We start from the raw sequence: 17862 nt of genomic DNA, 5'->3' as shown, positions 1-17862 counted from the left end.
ATGGGAGAAAAACTAAATTAAAACCAATTAAAAGTTGGAAAGGTGATCAGTTTTTGTAAGTTTTTGAGGGAGATGAGAAATAATTGGTCTGCTTTGGCAGTATTGAGAAGGATGTGGTCAAATGAATAGGGTCATTCATTTTTTAAAAAGCTTGTTTTAAAAATACAGTTTTGTAAAGGAAATTTATATACTACACAAGGTGAAGCTAAAGAAGTTGCAAATTAGTGATAAAAAGGCAAGATTTAGGAGACAATTAGAAAGTATTTAAAAGAATGTAATAAATATTTTATATTGATAAACATGGCAAGATATTAAAGTTTTTCTAGAAGACAAAGGCTGGAAATTAGGAAACTTTTGTAATAATGAGATCTGTCTGAAGACAACATGGCATCATAAAGAAATGGTTCTATTTTGTGAGTTGTACACCAATATAGCCTATAGGCCCACCTGGAAAACTACTTCAAAAGTACTCAATAATTAGTTGAGTTGTTAGAAAAGAGTTTAAAACATAAAGCTATTTTGTTTTCAGTGTTACAAGTATCTTCAGGTCTATGGCACTCAGTGGTCTGCTGTCTTCCTTGACTCACCGTGCACTTCTTGTAAATCATCTTGTTTAGGTTGCCCTTTCCAATAAGAAAACCACTGACATCTTGAACTGCTATTTAACTAAGTTATATATAAAACATGATTTTAAAACACATAAGCTAAATGAGCATCATCAGATAACATTTAGTAAATACATTTTAGGTAGAAATAAAATGTAGATATTAATTATGCTAGCCTAAAGCAAAGTAAGCCATGACAGTTAATATTTTAAAATTTATAAAAAATTAATAACATATTAGAACTGTAAGGGTATTCTAACTTGAGAGCAATCAACCTTGTACTACTATAGTCACAGACTAAAGTTTCATTGTGGAGCAAATGAAGAGATGATTTATCCTTATTTGTTGAATATTGTTTCTTCCTTTTGAAATAATCATTAGTAAATTCAATTAGTTTATATACATTCATGAATATATTTCTTGAAAAAGAAAAGCTATGTAAACTCCAAATTATGCCAATGGCACTTTAATATTTTTCCTTCTTAGTGCTAAAATCCTAAAGGAGCTTATCAAATATAAAAAGATTATTGTTATTTTTTTTACATCTTGATTGGAAAAATGAACTTTCTCTTCTGAAATAATTTTATCCAGTGAACATTTTAGGACAAATGCTTTTGTTTTAATTAATATTTAGATTTAAATGGTGATAAATATTTTAAAATGAAGGTCAGTATTTCCTTTTCACTTTTGAAGCCGTTCTGCATGGATAAGCTGGGGTTGTGAACGACGGTTTTAATAACTTAGCATAGCTAACGCTCTGTAATGAGTGGACTCAGGCAGTCTGATTTCATTAACAGCCCTGACTAAATTTCTATACCCAATAAATGAAGGATCTTTATTTGTAAAATGGTAATAAAAACGGAATGGAAAGTTTTTCCATCTTAGAAGTCTTGAAGTAAATAGAATTAAGTTAAATTACAAAGAAACTAACAATATCTTTGAATACTTTCTGCAAATTTGGTAGATTTTCTGAATTCTAGTTCTTTTTCTGACAGTACCACTTTCGCCTCCAACCTCATGTAGATGATCTAAACCACAATTGCAAAAACTGGGCATAGAACCCTGGTCTAGCTCACTGTCTGCTTTTGTAAATAACATTTATAAAATGTTATTAGAAGATGAACATTTATTAGGACACAACCATGTTCATTTGTTTCTTTGTTGTTAATTTGCTATGGATTTGCTTTCATGCAAAATCAAGTAGTTGCAACAGACCATATGGCCCATAAGGACAAAACTACTTACAATCTAGCTCTTTAAAAAGTAAAAAGTTTCTAATTGCTGATCTAGAGAACTATGGAAATCTGTACATATGATTTATTTTACCCAAATTTCTGATGAAGTCATGCACAACTATTTGTTTACTCTATTCTGAAATAGCTTTGAAAATCGTATTTACACTTTCAATTTATTATATTAATATTATTAAAACTGATAAGACTTCAACACATCAGTGTTCTAAAATTGATTGTAAGTATATATAATAAAAATATAGATATATAATTTTTTAATTAGGATTGTACAGATGGCACATCATTTTTGCAGGTTTCTGAGTTTTACAATTTCTTAGAATGTTGGCTGTTATCTGGCTGTCAGCTATTGCCTACCTGTTCATCCTTCAATGTTATTTTACATTTGCTCTATGGCAATTAATTTGTTTCAACTTTGTAACTCCTCTAGAGTTAAGAGGATGAAGCTAGATCGTGGACCACACTTTTGCAAATGAAAAAATCACCCTCCTTTTGTTGGATGTGCGGGAACTCTCCATAGCAGATGTTAAGGAATTCAGTCTGGTGCCTTTTTACCAGAACACTACTGGCCTTTGTCTGTGCAGCAATCCTGGATAACAGTTTTTATTATTACTATTAATTACCTTTTTTTCTCAAATTTTAGCCAACTTGCAGAATTGGTCAAATTTTTTCCATGTGGTTGAGAAGGGTATTTCCTTGTAATTATTTTACTTTCTTTTATATGTATTATTGCAGCTCTCTTCATATTATTATTTTAAATAATTTAAATTTTGTACTACAGGAAGATTTTCAATTTTGCTGTTTTATAATTCGGGTTTTTTCAAAAATCAAGATTGATCTTGTTTTGGTTAGCTCAATATTTTTAAATCAGTTTAGATATCTTATTTTTAATTTGATTTTCCATTTAGCTTGCTTTGTGGTTTTATTTCTAACATTTTTATCTTAATGCTTAATTTTTTAAAATGTTGTTTTACAAATAATATTAAAATTTGATGCTATAAATTTTATTCTGAGCATCATTTAAACTAAATCCTGAATTCCTTAATGCTTAATATACACAACAGTGTTGTATTTCTGAAAGTAACTGCTATGATGATTGGCTTATTCAAGCATTAGTTATATGAAAGTTTTATTCATGTTTCTTGATTTAGAGTTGGGAGGAATTTGTTCTCTTACTAATTTCAGTTTAATGTATTTGTCTTTTGCTCTATTACCGTCAAGTTCTTGAACCATACAAAATCTCTGACAATAATTTGACCGAATATACCCAGATGCACAATCACCATATAAGGCACTCTTTTCTGGACAGGTGATGGGCACAGTTGTGGAGTCACAGGTGATGGTGGGCTGGTTAGCCAAGAGGGAGACCTGAGGTGGAATACTACCCAGGTTAGTAATTGTCCCAATTTGCTCCCTCTCCTTTTTTCCAAAAAAGAGTATAGTAAATCTGCCTTCGAAACGACTTCTCCCATGAATCATCTCTATAAAAACTTTGTTATTAGTACATGAGGGGGCTGTAGCTATAGAAGTGTTATGCCCATACATTGACTTTTAGCGAAATAGGTGTATCACGCTAGCAGAAATGTAGTAGAGAGAGAGAGTTTTATGGGTGAGCCTAACCTAACATGTTCCACAGAAATGCTTTTAGTGGCTTTTGATTGACTGATTGTCCATTGTCCACTAAAAAAATGTTAACATAAAAATACAGTAGAGAAGAATATCTGACTTTTAGATCAGCAGAAACATATTAGCTAATGTCAATCAGTATATTTATCACTATCTGGTATTCCATTATATCAATATTAAAATTCTTTTTTTAAGTGAATATGTATTTTTTAGTTTTTAGTTTTTTCCTCTAATTTTATTGTTATTCAAGTACAGTTCTCTGCCTTTTGCCCCCACCCCAGCCTTCCCTACCTCCCTCCTGTTTCCACCACCCCACCCCACCCCCCTGTTGACTTCCTAAATTATTGGTCTTCCTTTGCAATAATAGTTCTACCGTAAGATGTAAAAAGAAGCCTTGAATAAATGCTTTTTCACATATTTTCTTAAGAAGTGAAACTCGTTAAAATTAAGACAACATCCTTTTCTCATATTAAATGTATGCTTAATAAAGCACAAAATCTCAAATATACCTTTGTTAATTTACATTTAATATATTAAATTCATGAATCTAAAATTCATGTGGAAGAAAAGCAGGATAAAAAAACATTTTTAAATGGTTATTTGTGTTAATTAATTATTACCAGTGGGCAGTTCAGGCCAAGTTTGACCATTTTTTACAAAACCCTGTTTATCTGCTTAAAGAACCAGACAAGATGCTATGAGAGACATAGGCTTTTTTTGTGAACTTTTGCTGCTGTTGTTGTTGTTTTTTTAATTTGCAAACAGTTTTGATAAATCTCTTAACGTAAGTGACTTTTTGACTTTGGAATTTTGCATTTTAAGGATTATGTCATCAATTCCTTGAAATGTTTTTACTGTTTAGTTACTCCATGGAAAATGGAAGGAAGCTGAAAAACTTCCTATATTTGTTAAAATCTTATGGCCATCCTCAAGTCAACTATGGCTTCACATTGCATACAAATACTGAACTATTCCACCAGATAATTTCCTCCTGTAGAAGGTGGCTAGGATTCTAGAGAATTAATTATAAAATACGTTCAATACAAAAAAAGATTGGATTATAACAGTGAACTTTAAAAACTACCCTGTCTCTATGTCCTCTCTCTGTATGTGTGTGTACACACACATATATACATGTGCATGTATGTATATATACATGTATGTGTATATACACTGAGATATGTGTATATGCACATGTGTTTGTGTGTATATATACAGACATGCATGTGTGCATATTCATTTATACATAATTTCATGTGTGTGAATATATGCACACATGTGTATGTATATAGAGGCAGACAGAAATGGACAGATGTAGATATAGATTAAATGTATAGAAAGACTATATAGATGTTGATAGATATCTTTCTACACATACAGGTATGCTTGTACATAAAGAGAAACACACAAATAGACACACACATACAGACATATAGAGAGATGTAGATAGATATAGGTAAATATATCAAGAGAGAGAGGAAGAGGGGGGTTCTTTGTTAGGTCAAATGGAATAGTTCATTAAAGACGCATATTCTTCTCTCCTTGCCTATGCAAAATTGTATGCATGAGTCAAACATTTAATTGCAAAAATTTCAAAGCACAGTAATTCCAAAAGAAAATTTATTAAACATTTTCAGAATATTAAAGACAATGAGGAATTTCTAAGCACAAATTTTAAGATATATTCAAAGACTAATAGATATATATTATTCAAGTAACTAAATCACTATTAACAAAAACTTTCAATATGTGAAGAATGTCTAAAGAAAACCATTTGGCCAATTAGAAAACAATTACCCAAATATAGATGATAAATATTTTTTTATAAATTAAGTCATTTCAAATCTATATGAGAAAAAGTATACAGTTGAACTAGAAAGTGTTTAAGATCATGCCCCTTAAGTTTTAGCTCAGTATGTGGACACCAGCTGGACTCAGTATTTTTTGCATCCCTTCCTGCTAAGGGGCAGCCATATAACTAATACTGGACAATTAAAGCGAGCAGAGAGATGATGGATCATGAACGTGTAAAATAATTGCATTTCTCTTTTCCTGATGCCTGGAAAATTGGAGGAGACAAAACTGTGCTTTGAACTTTCAGGAGAGGACATATATTGGCTCCAGCATCACCACCCCACCAACCCTGGACTGTCTGTTCACCTCTCATGTGAGAGAAGAATAAACTCTGCCGTAATTAATCTCGGCCATTTTGAAACCTCTTGATTAAATCACTTTCCACTGAAATCAAGCAAAAATAATGTGATGGAGACACACTTCCGAAATGGTAAAAAATGTTTAATTTGTGGAAGGAAATTTGATTGCACACATAAAAAGTCTTAAAATAATAATTCTCTTTGATTTAGCAACGTATTTTTAGAAAATAATGCAAACAACCCAACAAAAACCTAGAAATACCCAAAGATGACTGTGTATAATAGGAAACATACAAAAGTTTCAATAGGAAACATCAAAATGTTCATCAGTAGAGAACAGACTAAACACATTTTGTGGCACTAGGAAATGTGTAGAGGGCAACTGCTATTTCTGCCTTCATAGCCCCACCCCCTTCTGCTGGAACCCCTCTCCTCTGGGGATCCATTCTTGCTCTCTTGAGCTCTAAACCACCTGTGTCTATGGTATTTTAGGGAATGTAAACAACTTACTAGCTCCTCAGGGGCAAAGTTGTGAAATGACTACTTAATTACACTACAAAACACAATTCTCTGTTTTAAACTTTAAAATGTATATATTGTCTTGCTAGGCTTTTAAAAAGACAATTGTAAAAGCTGCCAATCCTGCTACATTTCAGAATTATTGCTACAAATGATACCACCTAGAGCTGCTTTCAATATTACAGTCCTTTTTGAAATTTATTTCTTATTGTTCAATTACTGTTGAAAACAGTTTAACTAATAACTATTAGTTAACTATTAACTAATAGTTAATTAAAAGCAACCAGAAGCTCTGGATTTGAAGAGCCAGACTACTACCAAGCAGTTGTTTCCCAAGGATCTTCAATGCAAAAGTTGTACTCCTTACGAGGTACGGATCCTCTCACCAGGACACACAGGGCAGTGGACCCTGGCGCAGTGAGGACACACCCAGAATGACGTAACCGGGTATTTTTTAGTTTCTAAATTAAAGCATATTCAAAAGTTTCCATGTGCAAGTTTGCCCCATATTTCTAAGTTAACTACTAGGTAATTAATGCAGGTTCACAGATAAAGTATTCTCGATTTAACGATATGCAACAATCATTTCAATAACTCTTCTTCTATATTTTACATAGTAATGGTTTAAAAAGGTGGTACAGTTTAACTATGATGGTCACAGTTATCATTTTCAAGCCAGTAGAATACCCAGATATTTTTAAATGATATAAAACAGTTTTTTCTGCCATTTCCCACCCCAGCAGACCCCTTCAACTGTTTAAAAAAGGCTGTCCTGAAAACATAAACTTATACATGCCATTCAGGATTGTGATAATGTAAGCAATTATGAAATAAGTCGGACTTTGCTTCTTGGTGAAGCCACAATCATTTCTTTTTTAAGTGAATCTGACTTTCAGTGCAGTTGCAACTCATGCTTTTAGGGATGCATAACAATTTTCAAAATGTTAAAGTAATTCCAGTCAATTGAGCCTTCAGTGGCAATGCTTACAAATTACATTTATTAGTGTGGTTGACATAAGAAGAGAGTTTAGGTTTGATTGTAAAATGCAGCATCTTTGTCTGATTCTCTAAGAAGAGGCTAAACTTTACCTTTCTTTGACCCATCTTTTCTTTGCTATCCTCCATCTTTCTGCATCAAATTTTCCTCATTAAATCAAAGAGACCTTGTCAACACCAGCACATGCTTCAGCACATATTTCCTCGTAGTTAACATTCCACTGACTGGGTCTGGTTTTCGTCTCTTCTACAGAAACCCGCCTTTTATCTTCTAAATCTGATGTGTTAACAACCAGCAGAAATGGATCCTTCTCATCTTTTACTCTTAAAATTCACTCCCTGAAGTCAGCATTGGCTACAAAGGATGCCATTTCCATAGTAGACAGCACACAGAGGAAACTTTCCCTGCTCCCGAAGCAGTTGTCTCTAACTGCAGCATAGTCCTCCTGCCCCACTGTATCCTGGATAGAGATGGGCACTTCCTCCCCATCCAGGACTACATTTTTCTGGTGGCTGACCTTTAGTAGGCTCCTGGTCCTCCACAAACTCGTCGTACATGAACTACAGAGTCAGAGCAGACCTGCCAATATGGCCACTGCCCACCATGATGACTTTGTGGAAGGCCAAAGAATTCTGACCCTTGGGCTTATTTGCAACCATCTTCTGTAACAGAGTTTTCACCAAAGGATTGAGAAGAATCTGCACCACAGCCATCCTGCAGCCCCACAGGTACCTAAAGGAAGTCATGGCTGATCTAGCAATGAGGCTGCATGCAGGGTGCAGCAGAAGGATGGCTTACAATCTTTTGCATGGTTTTTAAATTTTATTTTATTTTATTTTATTTTGTTTTATTGAATTTATTGGAGTTACATTGGTTAAAATAGTTTATAGGCTTCAGGAGTACAATTTTATAATATATCATTTGTATATTGTAATGTGTGTTTACCACCCAAAGTCAAGTCTACTTCCGCTTTTACCCTCTACTACCTCCCCCACCCCCTTTTCCCTTTTGTAATCACCATAATGTCTGTGCTTAGGGGTTTTTTTCTTTGCCTAATACTGTCAGCTTTTTTACCATAAAAACTCATAGACTTTATTAACCAATGTCAACCCAATAAATTTAATTAATTAATTTTTTAAAAAACTATCAGAGGGGAGGGGTTAGGGTACCTGGGAAAAATGTTAAATGTTTTTACGAGTGACCAGAGGGACCATTTTAGACTTTATAGATTTTTTTAAATTTCTGTTCATAAAATGTGATACTGTTAAAAGATAATAAGTACATACCGAAAAGAGATATACTATATTTTCTTTTGGGTGTCTTTGATTTAATTTGGTGTGTAAATAAGAAACATTAAAATAATTACCCTACCTCAGTTCGTCACAGTCTCAGAAAGATGCTTTCTTTCTCTTGAAAAGTAGGCTCTCAGATTCTTTGGGAACTTTAATTTTCACAGTCCTTGAATTTATAGAAAACACAGGTTATGTTAACTTATAAGCAATGAAGGTGAATTAATATGGGACTAGATAGATTTCTTGTACAAAGTTCACTGGAAGTGATTTTCAAGAGAAATACAAGAAAAAACTCTTGTAATCATTTCCTTTCATCAATGCACCTTAGTCAATGAATAAATATTTCCCCCATTTGATCACTTTTAAAATGGAGAAGTGTGTTCGAGCACTCCACCTTACCATGGAGGTTGGCCAAGACGCAGTTCTGACAAAGATGCCGTTTTCTGCGTACAGACAGATGTGGTCATGGCTGTTCAAGCTGCTGTCTTCACAGCTAGATTCTTTACCTTATTGATACTAAATGTGGAATTAATTACCTCTACAGGTTTTCACACTGATTGCATTATAATTTTGAAGTAAAAGTAAAAATGGTTTTTATATATCCCTGGCAGGAATCTAGAAGAGAAAGCCAATACATTGAAAACAGATAGTAGTATAAATTTAACAATTTTGTGACAAATATTCATAGGTAGAAGAAAGAGTACAATTGTTTACTTCCTTTCAAAGCATACAGGGAGTATTTTATGGAAGACAAGACTATAAAATACAACTATGTAAATGATACTGGGTTACAAAAGGATTGTCACATGATGTAAAATGCAATGGAGAACACAGGAAATTGCAAGATCTTTCATATAAATGCAATTTACATTCAAAATGGGCTGAAAAGATAATTGAAGAAAAACACATATCATGATTTAATTGTTGATATGTGTTCTTTATCAAAGGTATAAAAAGTGGTACAATTTATAATGATGCTATCATATTTTGTATATTATGACATTCAAATTATAAAACATAAAAGATAAATATAAGAAAATTCAGAATAGCTTTAACTTTCTTCCTAATGTCTCTCCAGCTTCCACTCTCTAAGAGTTCAGTTACTTCTCCAAATCAATTTGGATAGTTTTTTGACCTAATAATATATACACATGCACAAAAACCACTATTTATATACATTCTATATATGTGTCCAGTATACACACATATACACACTATGTATATACGTGCTACATATAGCACATATCATATCTAGGCATTATACATACATGTGTGTATACATATGTACATATATATACATACATATATTCAATTTTGTTTTCCCAGATGACCATTTGCTTGGTTTACTTAAGAATAACTTGATATTACTATTGATACTTGGAAATTTTTGAAGTATAAAATAAATATACTCAATAACATTTCAGGGCAGAATAACATGGTAAACTATTTTCTTCAGGAGAATCCATTAAAGTTTGGTCCACTTCGGTGTATTATAAACATAACCTTTGTGTGTCCACATTTATGTGAAGGAGAAAAATTAGCTACATTTAATAGTTGTCTAAATACACGGTGTTTACAAAATACATAGTAAAAGAGAGTGCATATGAAATTATTTCCTGCACATCACTTTCTGTGATACACATGTGCACCTGGATGCTCTAAGGCTGAAGAGGCCCTCAGCTCCATATTCTTTACATGTCAGAAGTGGTAGGTCCACGGCAGGCCAGTGCTTTCATGAGCTGATGAGGAATATGCTGCTGGGAAACAGACATCAGCTCAGTGCTGAATCTATCTCAGAAACATATGCCCATGTTTTAAATTAATATATTAAGTTTTTCTCTATTTTCCTTAAATTTTTCAACATTTTAAATATTAAACTTAGTTATCATCTTAATTTAGCACTTTTTAAAAGCTCTGAGGAAATTATTTTAATGAGAGCTTTAAGATAGTTTTTTAAGATGTTTTTAAGTTAGTGTCCTTATTCTTCTTAACATTATTTTAATGGTTCTATATAATGAACATTTTCTATTTTATCCATAATTATAAAGAAAAATAAGTCAAGTCCGATCCTTTTGATTCACTGTTTAAAGAATGCTATGAGTGGATGTTTGTGATATAGTCTTCCCTGTAAGTCAGCCGGGCAACTGCTCGGCTAGCTGCCTGCTGAGCAGCTGGCACCAAGGAACAGACAAGAGTCACACACGGTAACCATGCCATTCACTCAGCTTTTATTGAATGCAGGTTCACTCAAAGTAGAGCATCAACATGCATTAATATCCTGCTCACACTCTAACAATCTAAGAAAAATATCACACACACACACAGAGCAATCAGTGGGGGATACTGAAACCGAGTCCCAGAGTCTCAGTCTGCAGGTCTGGGAGACAGCACAGTGGGCAAGGGTGTTGTCAGCATTTTGCAAGGAAGACTCTCTGGATCCAGGGGGGAAGCAGGGCAAGCGAAGTATCTCCATCCAGCAGGGCAGAGCCTCAGGCAGCTGGTGCCAAAGGAGATCAGTGTGGCATGGAGCAGCACCCTGGTGTGTGGAGCTCTGCTGTCTCAGCAGTGGTGTAGAGCCTGCCTCAGTTATACCTTGAAAGTGGTGGACTCCACCTTCTGAGTCTTTTCGATAAATGTCTTTGCACCTCTGACGGACAGTGTGGAGTTTTCCCAGGAGCCTGTGGGTGGTACGTGGCTGTTCTGCTCGACACCCCTGATGGCAAGTGGGGAACTTCCCCAGGGGTCTATCTATCTAGGGGTGGCTGCTCTGCATACATGGCTATTCTGATCACATGTGTAGATATCATAGGTGTGTCTCAGACATGTCTGCTCCGACCATGTGGGCAGATATGTTTCCTTGCCAGACGTGTCTGTTCTGACTTAGGTAGTTTCCCTCCTGAACCAGTGTTGTGGTTGACTGCCAACCATCTTGGTTGACATGAGTGACTCCACTTGTTTTACATACTTTTTGCTCCCTGGATGGGGCCAATGCCATTTTATTGGTCCTGCTCTCTGAGAGGAACAACTTCAGAGTTATGATGAGCGTCTCTACACTGCATGTTCCTTGTTAGACTAACCTCCATTGTCACATGGGTTCCTTTTTTGCAGTCAACAGAATTGCTCGGGTGTCCCTAGCACTGAAGATTCCTTCAAATGGGGGTGCAAAAAAACACATTTCCTTGGTTTTATTGACCTCGACTTCAAAAGTATCATCTTTTATTTCAAATAGAACCTAAGAAAAGTACTTAGTAGTATTAACAGTACCTCTGACTATGTCATCAACAAAAATGATAAATATTTTTATTATATTGTAGATGTCATTACATGAAAATCATAGTAATTATTAGGCCTGCCATTAAATCTTATTATTCCATATTTTAATAAAGAACCAAAAAATGTGTTTCTCTGTTTATGCATGTATATATTATAAATATGTTTATCTTTCAATAAATGTATATCACTAGTTTCATTATATCATGCATGGGTTATTTTGTATTATTATAAAACTTTATTCTGATATGGAGCATATAGTTTGTAAAAAGAAACATTTAAAGTTTTGTTATGCATGCCATATATACATATATAATTATAATATTTTGAAGAAAATTGTGTTGATTTTTAATGTTCAATAGTTTGGGGACTTCCATGCATTCTCTGAGAGAAAGGTTGGCAGGAATTCCATTAGGAAATAGAATATTCATATTGTGTATAACAAAGCAAGAAAACTACACTAAATAATGTAGTAATAGATGCTTGCCTTATAAAATGTTCATGAGAATAAATTCAATTTATTCATCTTTAAGCACAAAGCATGATGTGTAAAAAACGGGCAACAGCTCTTCAAGCTCATGCAAAATACATGACTAGCTTTTCTCACTAAGAATATGTAGCTACACAAAGTGAGACAAACAGCCTCATTTAGCTAACGATAATGATACTTGCATATTTCATATAAAATAATGTAACTATTTTCATAAGGTCAATTAAAAGAGAAGATACACAAAAATAATACAAATTACCTTAAGTGACCTAGAAATTATTTAAAAATCAAGAAAATGACTCCAAATCTGGTTTAATAGTTTTTATTTTAGGTTTGATTATATTTAAAAAGCTAATTTATTCAACATAACTAATCACGTTTATGTTGAATCATAAACTTATCATGTTTACATGATAAGATCAGCATTAGTTTGCCCTGTGAAAAGAACGTGACTTTGTTTTATTTTGTGAATTGTCAGCATTGATCTGATGTTGATTTTTTAAAAGCAGCGCACTGTCTAGCTTTAAAAAAAGGTTTAAGCATAAAATCAAGGTACATTTATGTAAAATCATATCACAAAAGTATTACAAATAACTTAAGAACATTTTACACTATCTTATGTAATATGGTGGGTTAAAAATATCTATTCAAAATATTTGTTCTTTCAGCCTCCTTTGGATACAGAGAACACTTGTAAAAGTTTTAAATCTATCAACAATATTGGGTAGAAACATGATATGAATGCTCTATTAAGCTAAGCTTTCCTGAAAAAGATTTTAGAAGATATAAAGTTTCAGTTATGTAAGAAGAATAAGTCCTAGAGATCTACTGTACAGCATAGTGCTCATACTTAAATTTTTATTATACTTTATACTTAAAAGTTTGCTATAAGTGTAGATCTTATGTTAAGTGTAATAATAATAATAGAAGTAGAAGAGAGAAAAAAAAGAAGAGGGTGAGAGGAAATTTTAGAAGTGATGATTTCCCAGGTATACACTTATCTCCAAGCGCATCAAGATGTATGCATTAAATATGTACAGTTTTTTGTCAATCACGCCTGAGTAAAGTGGTTATAAAAAAAGGAGACAGTTCTAAAATTCATGTAGCTCCATTCAGCACTCCCTTGGAGTAAAATCTACTTGAGAACAGTGTTTCTAAAGGATGTTCCCTGAAACATGTTCCCAGGTCAGCCTCACCTGGAAACATGTCATCCATGTACATTCTCAGGCCCGACCCTAGAAATACTGAATCAGAAACTTTGGGTGTATCTAAAAAACCCTCCAGCTGATTCTGATGCATGTAAAAACATGAGCACCCTTATTCCAGAGACAGACAGAGAAATCTATCTCTATATATGAAGAGTATTATGAATAGCTAAGAAGTCAAGGAGTTTTCAGCTAGTAAAAATAAAATAAGAGGTAGATTCAATTTTCCTTACTCCATCTTTCAGAAGCATGTGGTTGGCCTAACATGCAGTAAGCAAGGTGGCAGGTCTCTCTGACAGGACTTAAGGTGTTCATGTATGAGTTTATTACTCCAGAAAAATTACTGCTGGAAAATTAGAAGAATGCTGTCCTAGGAAATTTTGCAGAAAGGGACTCATTAACATGTGAGGAAGCCATTAATTCAAGACTTTATTAAAAGTATTTCATGAAGAGAACAGCTCAGAAGGACAGTTTTTCTGGGGAGCTGAAAGCCCAAAGCACTTACATGATAGGTTGGAGAAGCTCAGTTATAGCTGTTTTAACTGCTCAGATTTGAAAAGAAATAGAGAACTCGGGAGTTCCTCTTGGTACACAGTTTGCTAGACCAAAGCTATTGCTTTGGCAACAGTGAGATGGTCAAATTGGGTTTAGTAGCAAGAGTGGCATGGAGGGACTAGTTACGGGACAGGAACCTTACTAAAGAAGTGGGAACATTTTAGTTCATCGGCATCTTTAGCACTTTTATAAAATAAAAGTTATAATAATAAGCCCACATTTACCTCAATCATATGAGAGTTAATATTCAGGTACTTATACAATTATTAATTAAAATTTAAATATGTGTCATCACAATGTCCTATTTGTAGATCATCTGATTTTATCTTCAATTTATTTGTGGTATGATTTCTTATCTAACATTTAAAAAATATGCAATGATTCACCCAGAGGACAAAGTTTCACACTGAAGTCTTAGAACAAAGTCTTTCCCCTTAGCAAGTCAACAAAACTCTTTCTAAATATTTCAAAACAGACAAAGACAATGTCTTACTTGCTTAGAAATGCTTTAGTACCAAAGGCAAAAATTAAATAGAATTGTATTTTATTGCATTAATTTAGTTATCTTTTATGTCTCCACTTCTATTCATATTGCACTGTAATTTTATTTATTTTTTTCTTTTTAAATTAAATGTATTGTGTGATAATGGTTAATAGATTATATCAGTTTCAAGTGTACAATTCTATGATTCATTATCTGTTAACTCCATTGTGTGCTCCCCACCACAAATCAAATCTTATTCTGTCTCCAAATATTTGACCCTCTTTACCCTTCACTACACCCCACTCCACTTCCTTCTGGCAACTACCACACTGTTGTCCGTGTCTATGACTGCTTGTTTTTTTGTTTTTCTTGTTTGCTTTGTTGTTGCTTTCAGTGTTATATCCCACACACGGGTGAAATTACATGGTTCTTAGCTTTTTCTGACCGACTTATTTAGTTCAGCATGATATTCTCAAGGTCTATCTAGTTGTCATGCACGGCAGTCTTATCTTTTCTTAAGCTGAGAAGTGTGAGTAGTGGTTATTATGTTGCCTCATACAGTAATTTCAAATAAAAATCAGTGATACCAGGCTGACTACAATCCATTGAAAATACCACTGATTATTATGTGAGGAAAAAAATCATTTTGTTTTCTAAATCTGTAGGTTTTATAATGAGCTAATCATTATATTTTATTTTTACAAACATCCACATACATAGATAGAAATAATTAAAATATTTTTTCTCAGGGTATTTCTTAAACATTATATTAAATTGGATTACAAAAGACCAGGAGCCAGAATACAATGTTAGCTATAAATTACTATACTTAGTCAGTCTGGTAAAGGCAAGTGTTTTGCACACAAGTAGTTAACTCAGAAAATGTGATTTGATATGTTCAAGAGCAATATTTATAATAATAATAATACCACCACCATCTTAGATAGGATAACTGATACTCTATTACTTCTTTGCCAGTTCAGTATAGATTAATGTAATCTATAGCCTGTTGCTAATTTGACAAAATAAAAATCTGTAGTATGGGTATGGCCCTTTTCATCACATTTTCCCTGGGGCAGCACGAAAGCAAGACTCATTAAAGTGACTTAGCAGTGAAACCTTCTCCACTCCTCGAGCCCTTCATTAGACCAAACACGAAGGTAGCAAGATGCAAACTAACCCCTCTTGAGAAACTGCGGTGGAAGTGTTATTTTCAGTTACTCTTTTTAGCCCCCAGGAGAGAGTATGAATTTAACCCAAAGTTAAATCAGAGTGTTGCTGGCCAAATAAAAGAGCAAATGTTTATGTACTTTAAAAATTCATTATAATATCTCTCCTGCATTAACCTGTGCTAGGCAACATTTTCAGGTGTCTTGACTACGTTAAATCCTTCAGTGCTGCTTACAGCTCTCCTAATAATTAAGAATACTACAGTAGAGAGATTAAAACTATGTGTTTTTAATATGACCCCCTCATTTTAACATTTATTCATTATATTATACATATGTTTGATGACTCCATTACTTCTTTTTAATCCCCGCCCTTATTTCATGTCCATTACATCAAAGAACTTGTTCAGCAATGTCATTACCCTGTTTATTTTGTAGTTACATCCGAACTCCTTATTGGGGACTTTAAAATACCTCACATTTTGGCACTTCCATACAATTTCTGGGATTGTGTTTAAAAAACATATCTCTTCATCTGCCCAACTTTTTTGCATGTTCTTTACTCGCCCATGCTTGGGAGCGTCAAGTTAACATACTAAGACTCCCTGTTTTCAGAGTTGAACAGTAATGTGTACTTTTCTGTTTATTACCTTCTTCTTCCTCTAATTAATACTATAACAATCAGAATACCTATTGAGCAATTAAGTTACAGGCAATGGGCTAATTTATATTTACACTGAAATAATGGAAGGTGCGCAATTAACTTTCTTGCAGCGGAGCTGTGAGATTTCTACTTTTTCTTTCTAGACCCAGTGGCTGAATCTCTTCAGATATTAGGAGAAATAGTGGTCATTTCTCTAAACATTGGAATGAGAATTTAGTTGTTATCATCTCAACATCTAATTAGACCAAATAAATTTTTGAAGAACTACAATGAAATTTTTAAAAACTCAATTAATATAAAAACTGTAAGTAGATAATTCAAAACTTTTAATCACTTTTTAAGCAAATGATTCATATTGATATGTGTAGCTACTTTGTTTTATAGGTATGACATTTCTAAATTACAAAATTTATTTAACTAATATGAAAAAAGTTGAAAACTGAATCCAAGTATTTGTTTTGTTTTGTTTTTAAATTTTGGGACCATCATGCCCTGTGAAGCAGCTTCCTGAGAAATAATGCTGTAATACATGTCTCCCAAATTTCGCAGTAAATTTAATTACTGCACAGAAACATGAATTTACATTAATACTTAGTGAAAGAGACTTTCTCTGCAAAGGCAATGAGAAAACCTTAGATCCCCTCTATTTTACTGACAGCACCCAGATACTAACAGAAAAGGAATGTGTGGCTCCAGCTCTGATTTCAGTCCTGTAAACCGATATTCTTCATAACACTGAAGAGCAATTCAGCCCCCAAGACCTTAGTTTTTCCATCTAGGTAATAAAATAGTTCATGATTCTCAAGAAACGAAATGTTGAATACTCCATTTGGCCAGAAGGGCATGATATTATGAGTTGGTAGATGGCAGAAGAGTATATGAGTCGGAAGATTCTGGCTTTACATGATGTGGTTAAGGTGACAGAGTTACAGAAAAGTTGGTAAAAATGAAGCTGCCATTCTGTACGTGTACAAAGTATTAGAGCCATCCTGAGAGACTCATAAGCCTATGTCTGTCTTTTGTGAATTTGCTCTCATTTTTTTCCACTATGGGAGTTAAAATGTGTATTGCCAAATAATGATGATTAAAATTAGCATACAATTACATGATACTTCAAAGCAATGTACAAAATCAATTGAAAAATAAAGAAATAAGCTTAGAGTCACTAAGGATCATGTTTTCTCACCATTTTGTTTCATGCTGTTTTTAGGTCACAAATTTTCTTTTTGTAAAGACACTGTATTGTTTATCAAATGTAAATCTCTGCAGAGACCTATTGAAAATACAGGGAAAACTGTTTTAAAGTACCAGATTTCTGTAAATATTTATTTTATTTTAACATAGGTTGTAAATACTCCCAATTTTAACAAAATCTAATTTTGAAAGATACCTTGTACTTCCCATTAATATAAAAATTTATTATAGCTATTTTCTGTTACTGGTCCTGAAGCATTGTAAAAACTTGCATTCTGTCATATTTAAATCAATTATAATAGAGTGGAAATATTTTTAACTATTTAAAAATCTTCTATTTGTAATCTGATCTACATCCTTCTCTAATAAGCAAGCACATAACATAGAGC

At 33.4% G+C, this 17862-nt stretch overlaps 1 pseudogene; it reads right to left on the bottom strand.

Moving 5' to 3' along the window:
* Positions 1-7124: 7124 nt before the first annotated feature.
* LOC112320958 (ras-related protein Ral-A pseudogene) lies at positions 7125-7812 on the bottom strand (annotated as a pseudogene).
* Between the last annotated feature and the right edge of the window lie 10050 nt (positions 7813-17862).

Source organism: Desmodus rotundus, chromosome 1 (genome assembly GCF_022682495.2).
Source record: "Desmodus rotundus isolate HL8 chromosome 1, HLdesRot8A.1, whole genome shotgun sequence".
Classification (NCBI taxonomy): Eukaryota; Metazoa; Chordata; class Mammalia; order Chiroptera; family Phyllostomidae; genus Desmodus; species Desmodus rotundus.
Note: the sequence above shows the minus strand (reverse complement) of the source record. Positions and strands in the feature narration are given on the sequence as shown.